This window comes from Eschscholzia californica, unplaced genomic scaffold, assembly GCF_041429995.1.
Source record: "Eschscholzia californica isolate CP2 unplaced genomic scaffold, dmEscCali1.0.p SCAF_4, whole genome shotgun sequence".
In the NCBI taxonomy this organism is placed as follows: domain Eukaryota; kingdom Viridiplantae; phylum Streptophyta; class Magnoliopsida; order Ranunculales; family Papaveraceae; genus Eschscholzia; species Eschscholzia californica.
This window is the reverse complement of record NW_028238461.1, coordinates 39,855,430-39,864,858: the sequence shown is the minus strand read 5'-3', so window position 1 is coordinate 39,864,858 and position 9,429 is coordinate 39,855,430.

Here is a 9,429-nt window from a genome sequence, read left to right as displayed (position 1 = left end):
TCAAGTTGGACACGTCACTTTGGGGGCCGATCCTGATCTGAACGGATGGCGTTCTCTCCGCAAGATCTAACGGTCGCATGTTGGATGTTACGGGATAACGTTAGGACGCGCCTAACAGCGTTGGATCGGATAGATCCAACGACCCCCGTCACTTCTGCGTCAGGCACCAGGTGGGATTTTGTCTGATCTTTCATCCAACGGCCAGATTTGTCACCTTTTGGGCGTATTTCGGGACATGCTTAGTTTCATCTAACAGTGGGCGTTTCCTCCGCGAAATTTAGCTTGATCGGACGATCTAGATTACAACCGAATCCAATTTCAGTTATTGTTTCAGTTTAGTCCACCCTTTCGAAGGGATACATCCATTAACCCCAAAAGACACTATGTACCCATTCAACTCCTATATAAACAACCAAAACCATTCCAATTCACATCAATTTCATTATCTTCTTCTCTTCTCTTCTAACAATTAGTATTCTGGTGTGTCTGAAATATCTTATTGGGAAGTAATTCTAGTATGTTTTGGTGTGTCTGGAATATCTAGAAAAAGGAAGAAATTTCGAGTGAAGTTAGAATTCTAAAGCGCCTAGAAGTAATTCTCTTCTTCTCTTCTCTTCTAACAATCAGTATCTGATTGGGAAGTATTCTAGTATATCTAAAAAACTCTTTTAACAAACAGTATCTGATTAGGAAGTATTCTAGTATATCTAGAAAAGGAAGAGAGAAGTATATGAGTATCTAGAAGATCTATTCGCCTCAATCAAGAGCTCATAATATTTACGAAGGTTCGCTCGCTTTCAGAATATAGAAGTACCACCTTAAAATTCTGAAAGGATAGTTGTTGTATCCCGAAGGTATAAACCCTAACATTTGGTACTATTACGGAGATGTAAAATGTCTTACGAAAAGAGAATTTATTATCGCCTCGTCATTATCTTTTGTCTATCTCGGTTAATCCGAAAGAAGGAACTACTGATAAAGTTGGTATTCGCTTATCGTTTATCTCTCTATAACTTAGAGAAAGGAAGTTCCCTACTTCAACCCAGCCTCTGGCTTAATCAAAACCAGACAGAGTTAAAGTGAACTCAAATCATAACCAGAGGAACAACATATTAATGATTATATTGTTATTATAATATTAATATTATTAATATTATTATTATATTATTATTATTATTATTATTATTATTATTATTATTATTATTATTATTATTATTATTATTATTATTATTACTATAATAATATGATAATATTATTATAACATTATACTATATCAAATAATAAATATCCACCAATTGTCCATTAATGCCCATAAGTGTATAAAAAAGTAAAAATTTGTTATTTCATATGAAAAGAAATAATAATAATATTAAAATAATAAATATTTAGCAAATGTCCATCTACAGATATCCGCGGATATCAAACAACCCGAAGAAAGAACCTGGCATGCCTAAATCATCTTGAACATGATTTGGTAATGGAAGGGGTAATGCCCTAATGAAGTATAGCTTTATTGAGATTCAACTCCTAAAGCGTACTTTTACGAAAAAAAAAACTTATTGGAGAGATTCTAATTCTCTTACTTTGTCTCAAAAAGGGGAAGGAAATTTGGATATTTTTGGAAGGTTGACTACAATTCTATGAAGTCATTACCAAACCATTGATACATCATTAAGATGTTATAAACACGATAACCACCTTAAATTAAACATTCTAAATTACTGGGCCTAAAACCTATCAAAACTATTGGCCTGAAGCTCATCAAACTTTTAAATTTTAATACTTTATCTCAAAAAAGAGAAGGAAGTTTGGATTTTTCTGGACGGTTGACTACGATTCTACGAAGTCATTAAAATGACATTGGTACATCATCAAGATGTGATAAAAACGATAAAGTTTAGGTTTGAACATGGGACCCCATACTTTCAGGTTGAGTTGCAAAACTAAATCTCAGACCAGGAGATCTACAATGCCTTATATAACTTTCTAGCACATCCATAGTACAAATACTATATTTTAATTTCCTTTAAATTCATTATATTGAATCCAGAACCCTTTGCTATTGATCTCCTGGATGTTAGAAGCATTTTTGATGTAGACGCAACAGAACTTAAAAGAAAACAATAAAATAAAGTACAGATAAAAGAACGACGAAAAAAACTCTAAATAACTATAAACTTGATTGGTTTTTATCTTCAACATGAATCATAAAGACAGGTTGGACCTCCTTTTATAGGATGTTAGACTTTCCTAATTAGACTCAAACTGGACTTTCCTAAATAATGGAAATACTGAAATACTGCAACTTCCTAAATAGATAAACTCAAACTGGACTTTCCCAATTAATAGAAATATTGAAATAATGCAACTTCTTAAACCTAAATTCAATACGAATCATACTAAAACTGGGACTTTACTAAAACTAAACGTTCTGGTCGATTGGCCTATGTGGCCGAGACGCTCACGGCTAACGGGCCCGGCCTGGTGCCCCTGCATCAATTTTCATGAAAATTTCATCGATTCATAATATTGACAACAAGTTATCTGAGTTTTAAGTTCCTCAAGTTACTTGTAAACTGGAAAATGGACGGATGAGAATGAAAACAACGTTTTTTTCAAAATCCGATAGTCCCGACCGACCTGTAGAAGGTTGCATTCACACGACCTCGTCACCCTCGATCCGGTGAAAAAAAAATTCTCTCCGAGTTATGGTTGTTTAAAGTTTCCTCAAAACTTATTAAAATCCCCATCTTTTATCAACCATTTGGCTCGCCCGACGGACAAGGTAGGCGTTTGGGTTTATATAAATGTCCTGACTGACAAGACAACAAGTTTAGTGTTTGGCCGGATAGTGAGTGCTTATCGGCTTCCAACTGAATGACGCGGGTCCGAGGCTCTCTAGTTCATTTTTTTACCCCTATTAATGTAAACATTTACAAACAAATGATCCAAATACTAGCGACGACACAAAACCGTATTTATTAACATTTACAAACAAGTAAAGCAATACGTGCGTCGCTTATACCCTAAATCCCCCTCAACCTTACCCCCTAAAAAAATCATAACACCTAACCCTAACCCATCTTTTAACCAATAAAAACACCTTAAGCCTTCTAAACTCTAAAATTTAACTCTTTAAAAACTTGAAACTCAAAACCCTAAACCATCTCTAAACCCTAAAGCCTCTCTAAACCCTACACCTTCAAACCCTAAATCCTTTCAAAACCCCAAACTCTCTCAAAACCCCAAACCCTCTCTAAATTCCAAACCCTCTCAAAACCATAAACACCCTTTAAACCCAAAAGCCTATGTAAAATAAAATACGTCTTTAAACCTTCTCTATACCCTAAATCTATTTAAACCATAAACCTTCTCTAGTACGACCGTCACTTATAACCCTTTATCCTCTTCAACCTTACACGCTTAAAAAACCGTAACATTTAACCCTAAAACCCCTTTTGATCATAAAAACACCCTAAATCCTGAACTCGAACCCTTTAAAAATTTAAACTCAAAACCCTAAACCCTCTCTAATCCCTAAACCCTACTAAATATCAATAATTCATTTCTCTCTCACTTATTCATTTATAGATATCATTAATTCATTTCTCTCATCTAGCTACTACTGCAGATTCTTATAAATGGAGAGATAATTTGATTGATCTCAATCTCCCATCTATAATTGAAAATGAAGAACCAATGAGTGAACTAGATATTTCAACTATTTTATCTCATCCACAATTCATTGATCTATAATGGTGGATTGATTGCTTCAATCTAAAAAGGATTGATACTGTTTTGACCCCCAATTTGTGAACAACTCACCGTTTGACCCCCATATGTGTTCAGCAGTTCGTTTTGGCCCCCATATGCGTCCGACAATTCGTTTTGACCTTCAATTTTCGTCACAGTACAACAAACCTACAGAGCATAATTAACTTGACAATTTCTTTTGGAATTGAAACTCCAATGATTGTAATTACAAGCAAATGGTTGATCATCATCATGGTCACATATTTGTTCAGCAATGGGTGTAATTTTGGGGGATTGACACTTCTTCAAAATTGATTTAGGGGCCAGTCTCTCTCTACGATCTCTCACTCTCATGTGGTGAACACTTTGAAGGACTACTAGAAGAAACTCTTTAATGGCGACAGCTCTAAAAACACTGTTTATTTGATCATAATCTTATTTCCTAATTTCACATCTACTATCGAAAAATGATTGCTTATTTGCTCTAGATTTGATGAAATAGATTTTTTTTGGTGGATTTTGTTAAAGATGCTTTATAGGATTTTTGTTTCATTATTCCTGATGAACAAAGAGAATTATGTTCTTAATCTAAACGATTTCTCATGGGTTTATTCGAGATCGGGTTTGGAATTGATAATAGGTATTAGTTCTCTATTTTGGTTGCTTTCAGTTACTTGAGTCTACTAGTTAAGTTTTCGAATCGAGTTTTACTAGTCTAAAAGCAAGCAAGATTGAAATTTTTAGGGTTAAGATCTCATACAACCCTAATTTTGAGATTTGTTCAATTAAGTGTTTCCACATTCCAACAGATAAAATGATATGTTGACGTAGTTCTTTTTCCCAGATTTCCTAATTTTGAGATTTGTTCACCATGATCGTGCTTTGAAACTTCTTTAGAATTATTTTTTGCCTAATAACCAGAATTCTTGATTGATTTTACTAAAATTTCTTTTGCTCATTTCAGGTTAGATTTCAAGAACTAATCCCTGATGAGAGAGAGGGAGAGAGACAAATGATAGAGAGAGACAGACAGATGAGAGATGATAGAACAAGAAATTAAAGAGTTAAAGTTGATTAAAGAGTTAATATTATCTAAGATAGAAGAATTTAGAAAATGGGAAAAGAAGAAAAAAATAGATATTTATAGAAATGTCACATGGGCAAAAATGATAGTGTGACAAAAATTGGGGGCCAAACGAACTACCGGACACAATTGAGGTCCAAAACGAATGGTCAGACACATATGGGGGCCAAAACGAGTGAGTTGGTCACAAATTGGGGTCAAAACGGAATTAACCCATCTAAAAATTCAGAATTAGAGGTGAAATTGTGAAGAACAAATGCTATTTAAAGGTAAAAACAATCAATCTGGTATTTTGTTCTTATTTGGGAATTGGGTTTATCTTATTCGGTGATGAATTTGATTTGATCAGCTTCAAATTTTTGTTTACTGGAAATTAGGGTTTTCTTTCTTCTTTACAAGAACTTATAATTTTATTCAGTTTTGGATTTTTTGAGTTTTTTATTGAATGAGGGTCTGCTTGTTTCTTTTACTATATACTTGAGCATACTTGAGTTCATTTTTTTCTCTTTGTTTATATAAGAATTAACTCATATTAAAGAAAACTACCAGAATCTATCATCACGTTTTGAAAGAGAAAAGAGAAGTCTTTGAAGATGAAGAAAAAAGAGCTTAAGTTTACTGTGTTTGGGTAAAAGAGATCGGATGTGATGGACCCTAAAATGAAAGAATCAAGTTATGGGGAGATTGTCAATCAAAATCCTTGTTTTTTTTTTGAAGATAATACTGACCAGAGAAAGAGAGACAAGTTAGAAGTATGAGGCAGGCAATGATAATCATATTGACATTCTTTTGTAAGTATTCTAAAGGTTGTGACTTTGGGGAATAAAGGCTCCGGGAATCCATGTTTTTTTGTAAACTCTCCACGACATATTTTCTCACGGGGAATACAGGAAAAAATTACAATTTACAAAACTAACTTTATGTAAAAATAATTAATTTCCATATTTTAAGTTCTTTCTCCCCCTTCCCTTTCTTCTTCTTTGGAGAAAAACTCATCCATCTCATGTCCTCTTCTAGCCAAACTTTTTGTTCTTCCTTCTCCATTACTTCTCTTACTTATCTTCCCAAAATCTTCAACCCTACTATCCTTATTTCTCTAAAATCAGAAACAAAAGTAGAGAGATAAAAAGGGAAAAAATTATAAACCCTAGAAATCATCAAACAAACTCTCTTAAAGCTCTTAATACATCTTCCATGGGACGTCCAAAGCAAGTTTCTTCATCCATTAATCCTCTAAGAGAGGTAAAGACATTCTAAACCCTAAAAATCAGTTAATTTTGAGTTCTAAAATATATTTTTTGATCACTTCTAAACATATTAGGTTTGTTCTCCATGTTTTTAGGGTTTAGTGGTTAAAAGAAAACAAAGCTATGGAGAAGAATATGAGGAAAAGAAGAAACACTTGGAAGGAGTTTAGGGTTTAGATCACTCGAAAGATTTTGTTTGTTTATAAAATTTCCTTCTAAATTCTTGTATGGGATCTTCTAAAAATTTAATTTTTGTAACTCCCAAAATTAGAAGCCCTATAACAACAAATAGAAATAAAAAAAAGTAAATCCCAGTTGACCATCTTTGTAGAAATTTTTTATTGCCTGGAGATTTTTCTTTATTCCCCAAAGTCGCGGCCTCTGAAATTTCTTTATATGAAAATAACGTGAATGTTATTAATGACATAAAATGGAAGGGTTGTTGAGATGAATATCTTTGTTTCCTTTATTATCTCTTTTTATGAATGAAAGTTTCGAGTTTTTTGTTTGTTGTTGATTAATATCCCTACCTGAACTTTCTAGCTCTTATTCTGAAAAAAATGCCCAAGATCCAAAATGGGGGATGCTGATGTCGAAAATTGGTTGTCGGTTAAATTCAGCATGAAAAAGGGAGTTGATGCATGACAACCTCCGTTATGATAGAATATTCTGTTTAGAGAGGTGAGATCCCTCTGTGCAGCTCTGCTTCTCTGCTCTGCTCCGTTTCTCTGGTCCCTGCTTCTTGCTCCAGCTCCTGACTCCTAGCTCCAGCTCCTGATTCCTTACTCCTGTTCGTCTGTTCCCAAAGGGGGGAAAACCTGCAAAGGGTTCGAAAACCGCTCCGACGCTCAAGACAGTCAGGTTGTTTTTTGCAGTAAAAGAATGAATATTGATTGATCCTTTTGGGGGGCGAGTCATGAGAACTCTGAGTTTTGGGTGATCTTTTTGGGAGAAGAGATCGTGTCCTGAGAAGGACGATGTGGGGGGCCTTTTATATGCGATGTTAGGCCGACTATGATCAGTGGCGGTGGTGAGGCGGTTGCCGTCAAACCAATATAGATGTTACCTCTTTTGCGTATCTAGGGTTTCGATTCGAGTCTATCCCGGATCTCTGATAAGTGAAAGTTCCTAAGTTCAAGGATACTTCGTTGTTATCTTTGCCAGAGTGATAGACTCTAAAGGAGAAGTTTCCTCCTTTAGATACGTGGAGTCCAACGGGGCTTAAATACTTCTAGATGTGTAACCGACTGAGATCTTTCCGAAAAGTCCGAGATTAAGTCATTAGGTTGCGCAGCGCTGATATCTTCCCAGTTCTGGGCGTAAGATATGGGCCGAACCTGTGGAGACCCCCCTTATTCCTTTATAGATCACAGGGCTGATCTGTCCATGCCAAGGGTGTTTTGTGCAGAGTTGGTTTCTTCTGGCCGACCTCCCTGTTGTGGGAATGTCTGGTGGACCATCAGGAGTTTTAGCTGTCCTGCTGCCTTAAGCCGAGCTGTTCCAAGAGACTTCTGGTCTGATCTTTGACTCTTCAGACGTTAGTCAACGTTTGGACATTTTATGCATCATCATGAGTCCCGTCACTCCTTAGTTGAAAGTAGAGAGGCTAAGTAGTAGAAGTAACTCGTGTGTTTTACTTTGAAGGCCAGAAGTCGAAAGTTTTACCAGTCCCAGAGTTGTATCGTAAAGCTCTTTGGGCCTTACCTAAACTGTGGTCGTTTGGTGGAGTTCTGTCTTACTATCAGTATTCCAGAGCTGATTGGAGATTTTCTTTAATTGTGTATTAGCTCTACTTGAGCTGATCCGGCTGTGTTTTTATACGTGGCTTATTATTCCAGGGCACGTTTTGTCTTCTGCGCAAGTAATTAATTCCTTTCCATGCGTGATTTTGTGACGTCACAGATTTGATTCTCTGATTGCCTGCTTTTGGCGCTGATCCCTCTGAATTGTTATTCAGGGTAGCGTTTTTGGCATGTGTGGACACGTGGTATCTTGCTAGTGGGAAAGCGGGTACGTTCCCTAGGGTTCTATTAATTTCTAACGCCATCTTTGGGCTAATCTGGACCGTCGATTTTCTCTAGCTATTGATTGAGGAGATGTTTAGGGTTTTTCCAGCTGCGACTGCTACCGCGTGTCTCTTTCCCATTGGCTCGATGTGTGTTAGCCTTAACTCTCAAGCTGAGTCTTTTTAAGCCTCTGGATTTGTTCATATTTCTTTCTTTTTCTTTCTTCGTCTAGTCAGTTCTTCATTTCTTGGGTTGTGCTCTCCTTCCTCCTCTGTTCTGTTTCAAGAAAATGGCAACGTTTTCTCCCGATGCTGATTTCGCTAGTCAACACCGCTTCTCGAGCCAGATGACTCAAGGTGATCTTGACACTCTTCGAAGTGATCATGCGATTCCTGCTTCCGTCGAACTCCTTTTGCCTTCTCCTAATGATAAGATCTACTTTTTCGATGATCGTCGTGTTGGCGTATATGAGGTTTTCTTCAATCTAGGGTTGGTGGTTCCTTTCCCTACTTTTCTTGTTGATTTGTTGAACTTCTATGGATTGCGACTCTTTCAGATGAGTCCCAACGCCGTTATGACCATTATGACGTTTTACTTCCTTTTTCTTCGTCTTGGTGAGAAGGCAAGCTTGTTTGCTTTTGATAAGACTTTTCCCTCAAATCTAGTGACAAATGTTGGCATTATTTTTCCTCTCGCGTCGGTCCGTTTTTCTCTGCTCCGACTATTCCGAAGGTTTATAAGGGTAGGTTCTTTTTCGTTCGTCCTTATCTTGTGACTGAAAAATATGATTTCCGTTCGCCTGATCCTACCTATACCCGTCCGACTATTGTTCCTGATGAAGGAGATGTTAAGTGTCTAGCGGCCTTAAATGCTTTAGTCAGAGACAAGGAGGGTCTTATTCCTGAGAGTGTTGCTAATCTGAATGCTCTTTATCAGCAAAAGAAGCTCCCTTCTGTGCCTAGTAAGTCTTGGTTTGAAGATGTCTCTTTTCCCTTCTTTTCTTTTCGGTTTTCTTTATACGTCTGATTTCCTTGATCTCCTTTTTCTTTTTTTTAGCTATCTTGGGAAAACGGAGTAGGACTGATGACTTGCCGTCCTCCTCTGGTGTGAAAAAGTCTCGTACCAAATCTTCGAGTAAAAGAAGTTTGACTGGTGTCATTATTCGGGAACCTATTAGTCCGGCTTCACCTCTGGTTGCTACCAGCTCTTCCCCTCCGGTTCCTCTTCTGATCAGTCGTGGTGCTGTTGCTTCCAGGACCAGGGCGAGTGTTCATTCCTTGGCCGAAAAAGGGAAGTCCTTGTCCGGCCTAGATTTATCGGCGAAGGTGTCTTCTCTGCC